Source organism: Canis lupus, chromosome 1 (genome assembly GCF_048164855.1).
Source record: "Canis lupus baileyi chromosome 1, mCanLup2.hap1, whole genome shotgun sequence".
Lineage (NCBI taxonomy): Eukaryota > Metazoa > Chordata > Mammalia > Carnivora > Canidae > Canis > Canis lupus.
In genome coordinates this window covers 113044509-113060764 of record NC_132838.1, presented here as the reverse complement: position 1 = coordinate 113060764, position 16256 = coordinate 113044509, and the positions used below count along the sequence as shown (strand labels likewise).

Genomic DNA, 16256 nt, shown 5'->3' with positions numbered 1-16256 from the left:
GCTTTGTTGCAAATGTGTCAGAGCTTCCCCTGCAGGAGGCAGGCAGATACCTGTGGATGGCGGTGGAGGAGAAGCCCACACGTAACTATTCCGGCCCTTTCTTTGCAGGAAAGAGGCCCTGAGTCAGCAGGTGGAGGGCTCCTGCCGGAGGAGAGACATTTCTTCAGGGGAGGCGTGTGGACATTCACAAAATCATTATTTCCCGGTGAAGACAAACAAGTGCTTACATTTTTGCAATTCTTCATCAGAACACTTTCTAGTTGGGAGCGAGGATGTTCCCAGAGAAAGGAGATGCTGGTAGAAGAGGTGCTGAACCCCTGCCCCTGCTTACTTCCTCCTTAGAAACAACCTGCTGGTCTTTGTCCAGTGGGGTCCTTCAAGACTGGGGGTGGGCAGACGTGCAGGGGACTTAAGGGGTCCAGGATCCATCCCCAAACCGGTCCTCCCTTGCCAACCTTAGCCAGGTCTACAGCGGCTGGGAAATCTGCTGTGGGGGTAGGGAGAGTGTTGGCCGTCAGACCCTAGCTCCCAGGGAAGGAGAAAGACACCCCAAGAGGGTACAAATGAGCAGAGCCCCTCTCTCTCCTGAGATGCTCTGGGAGGAAGCTGGGGGTGGTCTGGGGTCTCTGGGCAGCTCTATCCAGAGTGGGAGTCATGAGGGCTGAGGCTGTGGCTCCAGTGTTACTGGGGCTGGGTTGCTTTTAGGAAGGAAAAGATGGGGGTGGGGCTGAGAGGGAGATGGGAGGGGCCCCCTGGGAGTGCATCATCCTGGGTTATCTGTGTGAATCCTAAATCCAGTGGGAAGTAGAAGAGGAGAAGGCACACAGGGGAGAAGACCACATGAAGACAGAGGCCAAGGTTGGCCCAAGAATGCCGACGGCCCCCAGAAGCTGGAAGAGGGAAGGAACAGAATCTCTCCCAGAGTCTCTGGAGGGAATGTGGTCCCGCTGATGCTTTGGTTTTGGATTTCTGGCCTCCAGAACTGTTGTAGGATAAGCTTTTTCTTATTTCAAGCCACAAATGACCAAGCATGTGGTCATTGGTCATGGCAGCCGCAAGAGACTAATGCCCTGTCCCCCTCGAAGGCGAGAAAACCATCCCCCCAATAGGAATGGGGAGATCTGTCTCCTCATCATTATCTCCCTGGTCCCTCAGATCCTGTGGGGCCCTGAGGGGACACCGAATGCCTGTGAATGTCACATCAGCCCCCTCCCCTCCCCCCATCCTCCATCTTGTTCTTGGCCCAAGCCCACTGTGCACAAGGACAGTCACTAACTGTCATCCCTCTTGGCTTCAGACACAGGCACTTTCTGTGCAAAGGGCTCTCCCTTACTTCTGGACCCTGGCATCTGCTGGAAGGACAGGACCCAGGCTTTCCGGGTGAGGAGTTGCTCAATGTCACCTCCACCTCCAGTGGGGATGGGATAGGCTAGGGGATGATTTTTGCTGCCTCTGTTTTGAGGGTAATTGTAGATTTTTATATAGTCAACGTGTTGCCTTGATTTTTTTTTTTTTTTTAATGTTAGGATCATCTCCAATTTGGTCATTGATCTGGCCAGAGCAAATTCCAGGTGAATTTTTTTCTAAAGAAAGGAAACTCAAAACTGTCCTGTTGGGGATTAAAAGACAGGGCTCACCATTTCTTTCTTTCTTTTTTTTAATATTTTATTTATTTATTTATGAGAGACACACAGAGAGGCAGAGACACAGGCAGAGGGAGAAGCAGGCTCTATTCAGGGAGCCCGACGTGGGACTCGACCCCAGGACCCCGAGATCACACCCTGAGCCAAAGGCAGACGCTCAACCACTGAGCCACCCAGGTTCCCAGGGCTCACCATTTCCGTAGTTTGTGGCTTCAGCTGATGTGGCATTCACATGGGGGACTGAACCCATCCGTTTGCCCTGTGAGGCAGGGCTGGCTTCCCGGGCTGGCAATCTGCCATCACGCAGTCACTCAGGAGGGCCTGTGGCCAGGTGTAACACTCGGCTTTTGCCATCTTAAAATTATTAACGGTTTTTAAGCGAGGAGCCCTGCATTTTCACTTTACATTGGGTCCTGCCATTTGTGCAGCTGGTTGCCCCAGGAGTGACCCACCATGGACTCAGTCTCCTCTAGGACGCCACCATCCATGCAATGCACTGGGCAGCCACCAGGGGGCAGCACTACCACAGGGTCGCCTGGAGGGTGGGTGGGCCCTGAGCGCCACCAGCAGTTTGGCTTTTTTCCTTTTCTTTGTCTCCTAATAGGTCTCTGTCTCCACCCCTTTCCCCTTCACGGTCTCCCCAGCTCACAGAGGGAATGTGCTTCAGCCCTGATGTACTTTACAGATACACATTTAAAAAAAAAAGATTTTATTTGTTTATTCATGACAGACACAGACAGAGAGGCAGAGACACAGGCAGAGGGAGAAGCAGGCTCCATGCAGGGAGCCTGATGTGGGACTCGATCCCAGGACTCCAGGATCACGCCCTGGGCCAAAGGCAGGTGTTAAACCACTGAGCCACCCAAGGATCCCGATACACATTTTTTAAAAAAAGATTTTTTTAATTTATTCATGAGAGACACAGAGAGGCAGAGACACAGGCAGAGGGAGAAATAGGCTCCGGGCAGGGAAGCCTGATGAGGACTCCACCCCAGGACCCCAGGATCACACCCTGAGTCAGAGGCAGACACTCAACCACTGAGCCACCCAGGCGTCCCAGATACACAGTTCTGACTCCACAATCCAAGGTTGGGGCCGGTGATCACAACTCTTTGCCTCAAACGTGACGGGCATTAAATAGACATAACAACGTCTACACTAAATATTGGTCTTAGGAAAATAGTGCAGAGACTATTGGGAGATTGCTCATGTGTCGTGGTGATGGGGAAGGGAGCAACCAAGTCCCCGTTTTCCAAGAGGGAAGACTTTAGCACGTAAAGGTGAAAAATCACTAAGTAGCCTCAGAGGGTGTTGAGCAGAGATGAGGGCCTTCCTGCAGGGGAGCTGGAGCTGTTCCCCCCACATCTCCCCGAAGTGGCCCCAGACAGAGAAGCCAGGGCTTTCCTGGGATCACTCTTAGGCACAACACACAGCGACACAGGCTTACCACAGCAACGTCCAGTGTGGTCGCCAATACAAGACGAAGGAACGTCCCTCCTCCTGGGAGGGAGCCCCAATCGGTTTTGCTCCCGGTGTGGATATGGGGACTAGAGTAATCATTCCATGTTCGAGCTGCAGAGGGGCTGCATGACAACGAGCTCACGTCTCCCTGGGGTTTCGGGTCATCCCCATCAAAATAGGTCTGCTCTGGGCCAGCCATACACAGCTGATTAAGATTAGTCCCAGAAGCCCAAACTTCTTCAGTCTTTGCCCATATAACATATGATGGGGACTGACTTCTCTCTCTGTCTCGCCTTTTTTGACATCAGGGGGATGGAATGAAAAACTCAAAATCTGGGGCATTTGGGTGGCTCCCTGGTTGAACGTCTGCCTTTGGCTAAGGGCGTGATCCCGGGGTCCTGGGTTCGAGTCCCGCATCAAGCTTCCTGCCAGGAGCCTGCTTCTCCCTCTGCCCGTGTCTCTGCCTCTGTGTGTGTGTGTCTCATGCATAAATAAAATCTTTAAAAAAGAAAACCTCGTAATCTCAGTTAAAGAAAACCTCATAATCTTCAGTCGATAGATCATCACCCATCAGTAAATGGCCTGCTTTCCTTTTTTAGGGAATATTACTTACTTAACTTAATTTTTATTTTTTACTTATATCTTTGGAAGCAGGCTCCTGCGGCAGCTTCCAGAAAGAACTCCTAGGAGGGCCTGTAGATCCAGCTTGCTAAGGAAGCTGTTGCTACTTCTTTTTTTTTATGATTTTATTTATTTATTCATGAGAGAGAGAGAGGCAGTGACAGAGGCAGAGGGAGAAGCAGGCTCCCCACAAGAAGCCCGATGTGGGACTCGATCCTGTGACCTTGCTGCTACCAAGAAGCTGTAGGGGTGCTGCGTCCCGAAGCCAGCACAGTGTCTTGGTTTCCCAGTTTTTCCCCTCTAGGAAGTAGCAACAGGGACAGCTGGGTGGCTCAGCGGTTTAGCGCCGCCTTCAGCCCAGGGGGTGATCCTGGAGACCTAGGATCGATTCCTGTGTCGGGCTCCCTGCATGGAGCCTGCTTCTCCCTCTGCCTGTGTCTCTGCCTCTCTCTCTCTCTCTCTCTCTCTGTATCTCTCATGAATGAATAAATAAATAAAATCTTAAAAACAAAAACCCAGGGTTGTTCCTCTGCTCAAAGCCCTTATGTTGCTCACCTGTGAGTCACATCAAAACCCAAAGTCCCTGCAGCCCACAGGTCCTACGTTGGAGCTACTAGGAATGCTGGTCTGTAAGAAGATTCCAGCAGGTCTGTCAAGTTAGCGCCTGAGTTGAGAAAGTCTTGCAATGAAGAAAATGTTAGTGGAAATCAACAGGGCGCTTAGTGATGTGGACCGTCTGCCTCCTGGGCCAGGCTCCTCCCCTCCTTGCAGACAGCCCTTTGAGTAGCACTGCCCCTACCCAACCTGGCTCCTGCCCATACTGCGCTGTCCTACTCACCCCATGTGTTCCGGCCACAGGGGCTTTCTGACCCTTCCTCAACTCTCACGCAAGCTTGGGTCTCCCCCTGCTCCCCAGCATCTATTCCCTTTCCAGGAAATCATCTTTGTCCGGAGACTCGCAGCACTGCTCCCGCCCTCTCTTCCCATCTCAGATGTCACCCCACCATGAAGGATTTCTTTTTTTTTTTTAAGATTTTATTTATTTATGCATGAGACACACACACACACAGAGAGAGAGAGAGAGAGAGAGAGAGAGAGAGAGAGGCAGAGACACAGGAGGAGGGAGAAGCAGGCTCCATGCAGGGAGCCCGATGTGGGACTCGATCCCGGGACTCCAGGATCATGCCCTGGGCCAAAGGCAAGTGCTAAACCGCTGAGCCACCCAGGGATTCCTCCAGTGAAGAATTTCATTAACTTTCCTATACAAAGGAACAGGATCTCCCCGTGAAACCCTCACTCTATGTTCTTCACCCTATTTTGGTTCTCTGTTCGATGGCTTTAGAGGACAGAAATACTGCCTTTTATATCTTTTTTCCCAGATGAAATGGACGTGTAACGTTGGATTAGTCTAGGTGTACGGCACACTGATTCGATATATGTATACATTGTGAAGTGATCACCGCAATAAGCATAGTTAATGTCCATGACTTTGTGTAGTCATACTTTTTGCTTTTAGCAAATTTCAAAAATGCAATGCAGTATTTTTTTTTAAAGATTTTATTTATTTATTCATGAGAGATACAGAGAGGGAGAGGCAGAGACACAGGCAGAGGGAGAAGCAGGCTCCATGCAGAGACCCCGATGCAGGACTCGATCCTGGGACCCCAGGATCATGCCCTGAGCCAAAGGCAGACGCTCAACCACTGAGCCACCCAGGTGCCCCTGCAATGCAGTATCCTTAACAGTAGTCACCACGCTGTGCATTACGCCTCTAGGACTTATGTATCTGGGAGATTTGATCTTTTGATCACCTTTACTCATCCCCACCACCCCCTGCCCCTCAGGCAAGGCAACCGCAAACAGTTCTCTGTCAGATTCCACCTGTAAGCAAGATCATAGAGTATCTGTCTCTCTTTGACTCGCTGGCTGCTCTTAGCACAATATCCTCATCCATGTTGTCCATCCATGTTGTCACAAAAGGCAAGAGTTTCTTCCTTCTTGTGGGTGAATAATATACTATTGTATGAGATCCCACCTTTTCTTTTTTTTTTAATTTTTTTTATTTGTTTATGATAGTCACACAGAGAGAGAGAGAGAGAGGCAGAGACACAGGCAGAGGGAGAAGCAGGCTCCATGCCAGGAGCCCGATTCAGGACTCGATCCCGGGACCTCAGCATCGTGCCCCGGGCCAAAGGCAGGCGCCAAACTGCTGAGCCACCCAGGGATCCCTGTTTTTTTTTGTTTTTTTTTTTTTTAAATAAGTTCTACTTGGGGCCTGAGCCCACCATCCTGAGGAAAGAGTTTCATGCTCTAGGTATTCAGCAACCCGGTCGCTCCCTTTTCTTCTTCTTCTTTCTTCCTTTCCTCCTTTCTTTCTTTCTTTCTTTCTTTCCTTCTTTTTTTTTTTAATGCCACATCTTAGACTCTTTGGCTGTCTTGAATCCCTCAATCTGCCCCCCTCCCACACAGCTGCTCCTCTACCCATCTTTCCATCCCTGCTCAGCCCTTCTCCTCCCACCTTGGCCCCTCAACTCCTGAGAACCCCTGGAGCCTCGAGCCTCTTCCCCGTTATGGACTCTGGAGGGGCTCAGAGCCCCATGAGCTGCCATGGGAGGCTGAAACGGGCTGGCTGGGAACACAAAATGAACCTCACCCACCAACACTTTGTATTGGTCACACCCAGAGCTTCCTCTTGGAAGGCAGGAAGGTTTCAAGGGCCCCAGGGATCTTCACCCCAATTTCTTCCTTAAATCTGTTAAAAATTATGGTGAAAAACTCATAACATTACATTCCCTACCATTCACCGGGAACCAGGATACAGATGAGCAGGGGTATCAATATTCTCAGGGGCGTACAATGCATCTCTAGCACCCGTTCGTTTTGTAACAGGAAGTCTGTACCCACAGTTTCCTGTTTGCTCCTCCTCGCCCCCACCAGCCCCACATGTCTTCTTTCTGTTTCTATAAATTTGACTATGACGGGTAGGACATACAAGTGGAATCATAGGGTATTTGTCTTGCTGCGACCTGCTCATTTCATGTGGCAGCGGGTCCAGAACTCACTTCTTCCTTAGGATCGATGCTCGTTCCACTGGAGCTGGATGCCCCATGATCTTTCTCCGTTCCTCTGTGCGTGGACACGTGGGCTGCGTCTACATCTTGACTCTTGTGAACAACACTGCGATGAACAGGGATGAGCGGGGATCCCTTCATACTGTTGGCTTTCAGTTCTTACAGATGTAAAATGAATAAGGAGTTGGCTCCATCACATGGTAAGTCTATTTCTTAATTTGGAGGAAACCCGGCACCATGTTCCAAGCTGATGTCTGATGTGCCATTTTACTTTTTCACCAACATTTGCCAGGGTTCCGATTTCTCCAGATCCTCACCAACACACATTAATTTATGGTATTTGGGTTTGGGTCCTTTTGCTTATTGTTGTTTTTTTTATTTATTTTTTTATTTATGATCTTCACACACAGAGAGAGACAGAGAGAGTCAAAGACACAGGCAGAGGGAGAAGCAGGCTCCATGCATCGGGAGCCCGACGTGGGATTCGATCCCGGGTCTCCAGGATCGCGCCCTGGGCCAAAGGCAGGCGCCAAACCGCTGCGCCACCCAGGGATCCCTTGCTTATTGTTGTTGATGGTGACTATCCTGATGGGGGTGTGACTTGATATATATTTGTGTTCTATTTGCTTTCTGTAATGATTAGCGATGTTGAGCATTTCCTCAGAAGCTGGGTGGCCACTGTATACCTTCGGAGAAATGTCTCTTTGACATTTTTGCCCGTTGTTGATTTTACTGATTTTTTTGTATACCTTTTTATTGGAGTTCCATTTGCCAACACTAGTACAACACCCAGTGCTCATCCTGTCAAGTGCCCCCCTCTTTACTGATTTTTTATTTATTAAAATATTTATTAAAAATTTTATTTATTAATGGGTGCCTGGGTGGCTCAGTGGTTGAGTGTCTACCTTGGCTTCACGTCATGATCCTGGCATCCTGAGATGGAGTCCCAAATCGGGCTTCCCACGGGGAGCCTGCTTCTCCCTCTGCCTACGCCTCTGCCTCTGAGTGTATGTCTCTCATAATACATAAATAGTCTTTAAAAATATTTTATTTATTTATTTGTTAGAAAGAGGGCACGAGAGGGGGAATGTGCAGAGGGAGAGGTAGAAGCCAACTCAATGCTGGGCACAGATCGAAATGAGGCAGGCTCAAACTTCCAGGGCAGCCTCAGGACCTGCGAGGTGCTCTGGGGAAGGTCATTCCACTCACATCCTTTCCCCTCCACAGGGTTTCTCCTGACCCAAGGGGCGCGTTCTCGTGAGCCCTCTGAATTTCACCATCACCCATCCCAACATGGGTCCCTTGAAGATGAGTTTGCGGGGAGCTGTCCCTTCCCCCAGCTCAGTCCTCAAGAGGCTGGCTCTACCCTGGTCAAATTTGGGATATATGCCTTACAAGTGGTAAAGATGCTTTCAACCAGTTCAGAGTTCTCTGTGTCGGACTTTGAACTTCTCCGGGAAAGGGGACACATCCCCAGAGCCTTCTGGGCTGCCGTGTCCCAGACCATCAGCCTTGGAAACCACCTCCACCCCCATCCTCCATTCAGCATATATCACCCAGGTTGCGTACCCATCCCTCCCCAACCCCTGCCAAGCCATGGAGTTCTCTATCCATCACCCTGGTTTTCCCTCCTCTTCCTCGGTGCCTTGCAACAGACCCTAAGCTACACAGGGTTGGAAGGAAATCAGCCTAGAATGGAGCAGTAAGGCTGCAGACATGCCATTGCCTGAAAGGAACTTTATTTGCTCAGTATGTGAAACAGGACAGAGTTGAGGCTGCAAAAACAAACACACACACAAAAAAACAAAACAAAAAAAAACTGTACTGAAATCAAAGGGGCAGCCCGGGTAGCTCAGCTGTTTAGCGCCTGCCTTCGGCCCAGGGCGAGATCCTGGAGAACCGGGATCAAGTCCCACGTCGGGCTCCCTGCATGGAGCCTGCTTCTCCCTCTGCCTGTGTCTATGACTCTCTCTCTCTCTCTCTCTCTGTGTGTGTGTGTCTCTGATGAAAAAAATAAAATCTTGAAAAGAAAAAAAAGAAATCAAGGAGACACAGATTCAAGAAGAACCAAATGTGCTCTGGGGGCTGAGGGGGTGAGGGGCTCAATTGATGAAGGTAACACCATAGGTTGTAGAAGTTCTTCTGAAAGGATTAGGATCGATGCAGCATAAATAACTGGCTTTGCCACATAGACACGGTGTCACTGGGTGGAGTTCAGCAAAATAAGCTTCCTTGTGACAACTGTGGCAGGACGGAGCTGTGTGTCGGTTGGTACGGGCTGCAAGTTCATGTGACATCAGACGCGGAGGCGGATCAGACCAACTTGCACATTGGTCTCCGGCCTCCCTGTCAGGCTGCTGAGCATTAGGGTTTCAATATCAATGTTTCCACTCACAGTTGTGAGCCAGTGTTCCTTGTGAGAGGATAGAATGGGCCAGGCTCGGGGAGAGAGCCGAGCATGCACACAAGCCTCCAGTGGCAGTAGATAAGCGAGGAAAGTCCTTTGCTCTCCTCCGGGTGCCAAGTATCCCCCCAACGACTGCAGGGTGAGTAGGTGTAAGAGTAGCTAAACGACAACCACAGCTGTGGGTTCAGAAACCATCTTTTTGTGTAGAAAGTAATATAGCTTATTGATGAAGACTTCTCCAACAATTAGATTGTGTATAATGGACGCAAGAGAACTCAGGACATAAATAAGGGTCTTCTTCACCATAAACTGGCACATCTTTTTGAAACAACCCAGGAATTTCCATTGGTTGTCCGGCCATGTCACAAACAATGCAGGAACATAACTTCTTATCTTACCCAGGATAAAGGTAGCTACAACTTCCACCATTAATTCTGTGAACCAAAGTTTGATATTGAGCATAACTGACCTGTTACAGAACATAGGCAGTGTCCCCTTGTCTGCTTTGGTCCCAAAGAAGATGTGAAGCCTAGAGAGCCAGCCTTTAATAGTCACTGCTATACAGTAGGAGCTGGGCACGTGATCTCTGTGTCTCATTTCTGGAGAAGTTGTGCCACTTTAGAATTATATCCTTTATGTTTATAAATCTTGTGAGCCCTCTGAAAATAGGTTGAAATAGGTCCCAAAATAGTACAAATCAATTTGTTGGTAAATTTATATGACTACTAATAATTTGCTTATGATTTGAGTCAATGACCCTGTGGCCTTTTTATAGGCTCCACAAATGTAAGGAAAATCCTCCATCAATAAAAATAACCCCATAAAGTTTGAAATTGGATTTTTTTTTTGAAATTGGATGTTTTTTATCTCAAACATCTCAATCGGATTTTTTTTAATCCGATGTTTTTTATCTCAAACATCTCAATCGGGTGTTTTTTTATCTCAAACATCTCAATCGGATGTTTTTTATCTCAACGAAAGCCATTGTTTTTTTTTTTTCCCCTCATGCCTCCTAACATTGCTTCTTGTGAGAGGGTTGAAAAAAACCCCTTCTCCTCTTGTTTATACATATTGTGGCAAAATGTAGGTACTTTCAGTTTCAATATTTGGTGAAAAAGTTCAAAAAACCCTGTTCTTTATCACAGACATAAGGTCGCCAAATACAGGATTTATAGTGACAATATTTTGTGAGAATCTTCAGATAACCTTGTCATTTTTATACATATCATAGTGATACAGAGGTACTTTTTGTTCCAATATTTTGTGAAAAGCTTCAAAAAAAAAAAAACAAAAACCCCGTCTTCTTTTCTACACATATGCTGGCTAAATATAGGTATCTTTTGTGACAATATTTTGTGAAAAGTTTCAAAAAACCCTGTCCTCTTTTTTCCACATATCTTGGCTGAACATAGGTATTTTTTAATACTATTTTGTGAAAAAGACTTCAAAACCTTGTCCTGTGTTTTACACGTCTCCTGGCTGAACCTAGTTATTTTTTGTGACAACTTTTGTGTGTGACACGCTTTCAAAAACCATATCCTCTTTTATACATGTATCCTGGTCTAACATACACATTTCTTTTGTGACAAGATTTTGTGAAAGGCTTCGAAAACCCAACCTCTTTCTTACACATATCCTGGGTGAACGTAGGTATTTTTTGTGACAATAGTTTGTGACAGGTTTCAAAACCTCTGGCCACAAAAAACAAAAAACAACAAACAAAAAACAAAACAAAAAAAAGACAAACAAAACCTCTGGCCACATTTTTACGTATATCCTCTTCTAAAAAATTGAGATTTTATTTATTTATTTATTATTTATTTATTTATTTATTTAAATGTTCTTATGTTATTATGTTCTTTGTGAGAGGATAGAATGGGCCAGGCTCGGGGAGAGAGCCGAGCATGCACACAAGCCTCCAGTGGCAGTAGATAAGCGAGGAAAGTCCTTTGCTCTCCTCCGGGTGCCAAGTATCCCCCCAACGACTGCAGGGTGAGTAGGTGTAAGAGTAGCTAAACGACAACCACAGCTGTGGGTTCAGAAACCATCTTTTTGTGTAGAAAGTAATATAGCTTATTGATGAAGACTTCTCCAACAATTAGATTGTGTATAATGGACGCAAGAGAACTCAGGACATAAATAAGGGTCTTCTTCACCATAAACTGGCACATCTTTTTGAAACAACCCAGGAATTTCCATTGGTTGTCCGGCCATGTCACAAACAATGCAGGAACATAACTTCTTATCTTACCCAGGATAAAGGTAGCTACAACTTCCACCATTAATTCTGTGAACCAAAGTTTGATATTGAGCATAACTGACCTGTTACAGAACATAGGCAGTGTCCCCTTGTCTGCTTCGGTCCCAAAGAAGATGTGAAGCCTAGAGAGCCAGCCTTTAATAGTCACTGCTACACAGTAGGAGCTGGGCACGTGATCTCTGTGTCTCATTTCTGGAGAAGTTGTGCCACTTTAGAATTACATCCTTTATGTTTATAAATCTTGTGAGCCCTCTGAAAATAGGTTGAAATAGGTCCCAAAATAGTACAAATCAATTTGTTGGTAAATTTATATGACTACTAATAATTTGCTTATGATTTGAGTCAATGACCCTGTGGCCTTTTTATAGGCTCCACAAATGTAAGGAAAATCCTCCATCAATAAAAATAACCCCATAAAGTTTGAAATTGGATTTTTTTTTTGAAATTGGATGTTTTTTATCTGAAACACCTCATTCGGATTTTTTTTAATCCGATGTTTTTTATCTCAAACATCTCAATCGGGTGTTTTTTTATCTCAAACATGTCAATCGGTTGTTTTTTATCTCAACGAAAGCCATTGTTTTTTTTTTTCCCCTCATGCCTCCTAACATTGCTTCTTGTGAGAGGGTTGAAAAAAACCCCTTCTCCTCTTGTTTATACATATTGTGGCAAAATGTAGGTACTTTCAGTTTCAATATTTTGTGAAAAAGTTCAAAAAACCCTGTTCTTTATCACAGACATAAGGTCGCCAAATACAGGATTTATAGTGCCATATTTTGTGAGAATCTTCAGATAACCTTGTCATTTTTATACATATCATAGTGATACAGAGGTACTTTTTGTTCCAATATTTTGTGAAAAGCTTCAAAAAAAAAAAAACAAAAACCCCGTCTTCTTTTCTACACATATGCTGGCTAAATATAGGTATCTTTTGTGACAATATTTTGTGAAAAGTTTCAAAAAACCCTGTCCTCTTTTTTCCACATATCTTGGCTGAACATAGGTATTTTTTAATACTATTTTGTGAAAAAGACTTCAAAACCTTGTCCTGTGTTTTACACGTCTCCTGGCTGAACCTAGTTATTTTTTGTGACAACTTTTGTGTGTGACACGCTTTCAAAAACCATATCCTCTTTTATACATGTATCCTGGTCTAACATACACATTTCTTTTGTGACAAGATTTTGTGAAAGGCTTCGAAAACCCAACCTCTTTCTTACACATATCCTGGGTGAACGTAGGTATTTTTTGTGACAATAGTTTGTGACAGGTTTCAAAACCTCTGGCCACAAAAAACAAAAAACAACAAACAAAAAACAAAACAAAAAAAAGACAAACAAAACCTCTGGCCACATTTTTACGTATATCCTCTTCTAAAAAATTGAGATTTTATTTATTTATTTATTATTTATTTATTTATTTATTTAAATGTTCTTATGTTATTATGTTCTTTGTGAGAGGATAGAATGGGCCAGGCTCGGGGAGAGAGCCGAGCATGCACACAAGCCTCCAGTGGCAGTAGATAAGCGAGGAAAGTCCTTTGCTCTCCTCCGGGTGCCAAGTATCCCCCCAACGACTGCAGGGTGAGTAGGTGTAAGAGTAGCTAAACGACAACCACAGCTGTGGGTTCAGAAACCATCTTTTTGTGTAGAAAGTAATATAGCTTATTGATGAAGACTTCTCCAACAATTAGATTGTGTATAATGGACGCAAGAGAACTCAGGACATAAATAAGGGTCTTCTTCACCATAAACTGGCACATCTTTTTGAAACAACCCAGGAATTTCCATTGGTTGTCCGGCCATGTCACAAACAATGCAGGAACATAACTTCTTATCTTACCCAGGATAAAGGTAGCTACAACTTCCACCATTAATTCTGTGAACCAAAGTTTGATATTGAGCATAACTGACCTGTTACAGAACATAGGCAGTGTCCCCTTGTCTGCTTCGGTCCCAAAGAAGATGTGAAGCCTAGAGAGCCAGCCTTTAATAGTCACTGCTACACAGTAGGAGCTGGGCACGTGATCTCTGTGTCTCATTTCTGGAGAAGTTGTGCCACTTTAGAATTACATCCTTTATGTTTATAAATCTTGTGAGCCCTCTGAAAATAGGTTGAAATAGGTCCCAAAATAGTACAAATCAATTTGTTGGTAAATTTATATGACTACTAATAATTTGCTTATGATTTGAGTCAATGACCCTGTGGCCTTTTTATAGGCTCCACAAATGTAAGGAAAATCCTCCATCAATAAAAATAACCCCATAAAGTTTGAAATTGGATTTTTTTTTTGAAATTGGATGTTTTTTATCTGAAACACCTCATTCGGATTTTTTTTAATCCGATGTTTTTTATCTCAAACATCTCAATCGGGTGTTTTTTTATCTCAAACATCTCAATCGGTTGTTTTTTATCTCAACGAAAGCCATTGTTTTTTTTTTTCCCCTCATGCCTCCTAACATTGCTTCTTGTGAGAGGGTTGAAAAAAACCCCTTCTCCTCTTGTTTATACATATTGTGGCAAAATGTAGGTACTTTCAGTTTCAATATTTTGTGAAAAAGTTCAAAAAACCCTGTTCTTTATCACAGACATAAGGTCGCCAAATACAGGATTTATAGTGACAATATTTTGTGAGAATCTTCAGATAACCTTGTCATTTTTATACATATCATAGTGATACAGAGGTACTTTTTGTTCCAATATTTTGTGAAAAGCTTCAAAAAAAAAAAAAACAAAAACCCCGTCTTCTTTTCTACACATATGCTGGCTAAATATAGGTATCTTTTGTGACAATATTTTGTGAAAAGTTTCAAAAAACCCTGTCCTCTTTTTTCCACATATCTTGGCTGAACATAGGTATTTTTTAATACTATTTTGTGAAAAAGACTTCAAAACCTTGTCCTGTGTTTTACACGTCTCCTGGCTGAACCTAGTTATTTTTTGTGACAACTTTTGTGTGTGACACGCTTTCAAAAACCATATCCTCTTTTATACATGTATCCTGGTCTAACATACACATTTCTTTTGTGACAAGATTTTGTGAAAGGCTTCGAAAACCCAACCTCTTTCTTACACATATCCTGGGTGAACGTAGGTATTTTTTGTGACAATAGTTTGTGACAGGTTTCAAAACCTCTGGCCACAAAAAACAAAAAACAACAAACAAAAAACAAAACAAAAAAAAGACAAACAAAACCTCTGGCCACATTTTTACGTATATCCTCTTCTAAAAAATTGAGATTTTATTTATTTATTTATTATTTATTTATTTATTTATTTATTTAAATGTTCTTATGTTATTATGTTCTTTGTGAGAGGATAGAATGGGCCAGGCTCGGGGAGAGAGCCGAGCATGCACACAAGCCTCCAGTGGCAGTAGATAAGCGAGGAAAGTCCTTTGCTCTCCTCCGGGTGCCAAGTATCCCCCCAACGACTGCAGGGTGAGTAGGTGTAAGAGTAGCTAAACGACAACCACAGCTGTGGGTTCAGAAACCATCTTTTTGTGTAGAAAGTAATATAGCTTATTGATGAAGACTTCTCCAACAATTAGATTGTGTATAATGGACGCAAGAGAACTCAGGACATAAATAAGGGTCTTCTTCACCATAAACTGGCACATCTTTTTGAAACAACCCAGGAATTTCCATTGGTTGTCCGGCCATGTCACAAACAATGCAGGAACATAACTTCTTATCTTACCCAGGATAAAGGTAGCTACAACTTCCACCATTAATTCTGTGAACCAAAGTTTGATATTGAGCATAACTGACCTGTTACAGAACATAGGCAGTGTCCCCTTGTCTGCTTCGGTCCCAAAGAAGATGTGAAGCCTAGAGAGCCAGCCTTTAATAGTCACTGCTACACAGTAGGAGCTGGGCACGTGATCTCTGTGTCTCATTTCTGGAGAAGTTGTGCCACTTTAGAATTACATCCTTTATGTTTATAAATCTTGTGAGCCCTCTGAAAATAGGTTGAAATAGGTCCCAAAATAGTACAAATCAATTTGTTGGTAAATTTATATGACTACTAATAATTTGTTTATGATTTGAGTCAATGACCCTGTGGCCTTTTTATAGGCTCCACAAATGTAAGGAAAATCCTCCATCAATAAAAATAACCCCATAAAGTTTGAAATTGGATTTTTTTTTTGAAATTGGATGTTTTTTATCTGAAACACCTCATTCGGATTTTTTTTAATCCGATGTTTTTTATCTCAAACATCTCAATCGGGTGTTTTTTTATCTCAAACATCTCAATCGGTTGTTTTTTATCTCAACGAAAGCCATTGTTTTTTTTTTTCCCCTCATGCCTCCTAACATTGCTTCTTGTGAGAGGGTTGAAAAAAACCCCTTCTCCTCTTGTTTATACATATTGTGGCAAAATGTAGGTACTTTCAGTTTCAATATTTTGTGAAAAAGTTCAAAAAACCCTGTTCTTTATCACAGACATAAGGTCGCCAAATACAGGATTTATAGTGCCATATTTTGTGAGAATCTTCAGATAACCTTGTCATTTTTATACATATCATAGTGATACAGAGGTACTTTTTGTTCCAATATTTTGTGAAAAGCTTCAAAAAAAAAAAAACAAAAACCCCGTCTTCTTTTCTACACATATGCTGGCTAAATATAGGTATCTTTTGTGACAATATTTTGTGAAAAGTTTCAAAAAACCCTGTCCTCTTTTTTCCACATATCTTGGCTGAACATAGGTATTTTTTAATACTATTTTGTGAAAAAGACTTCAAAACCTTGTCCTGTGTTTTACACGTCTCCTGGCTGAACCTAGTTATT

General features: G+C 43.9%; 2 long non-coding RNA genes across 2 annotated transcripts; one reads left to right on the top strand and one right to left on the bottom strand.

Annotated features, from left to right (window-relative positions):
- The first annotated feature begins 6096 nt into the window (after positions 1-6096).
- On the top strand, positions 6097-7666 carry LOC140604943 (uncharacterized). Its single transcript, XR_012007745.1, has 2 exons — positions 6097-6996; positions 7207-7666. It is a non-coding gene; the product is annotated as an uncharacterized lncRNA (long non-coding RNA).
- An 847-nt stretch (positions 7667-8513) lies between these two features.
- LOC140604947 (uncharacterized) lies at positions 8514-14733 on the bottom strand. Its single transcript, XR_012007748.1, has 2 exons — positions 9673-14733; positions 8514-8797 (listed from the first exon to the last, which is right to left on the bottom strand). It is a non-coding gene; the product is annotated as an uncharacterized lncRNA (long non-coding RNA).
- Positions 14734-16256: the final 1523 nt, after the last annotated feature.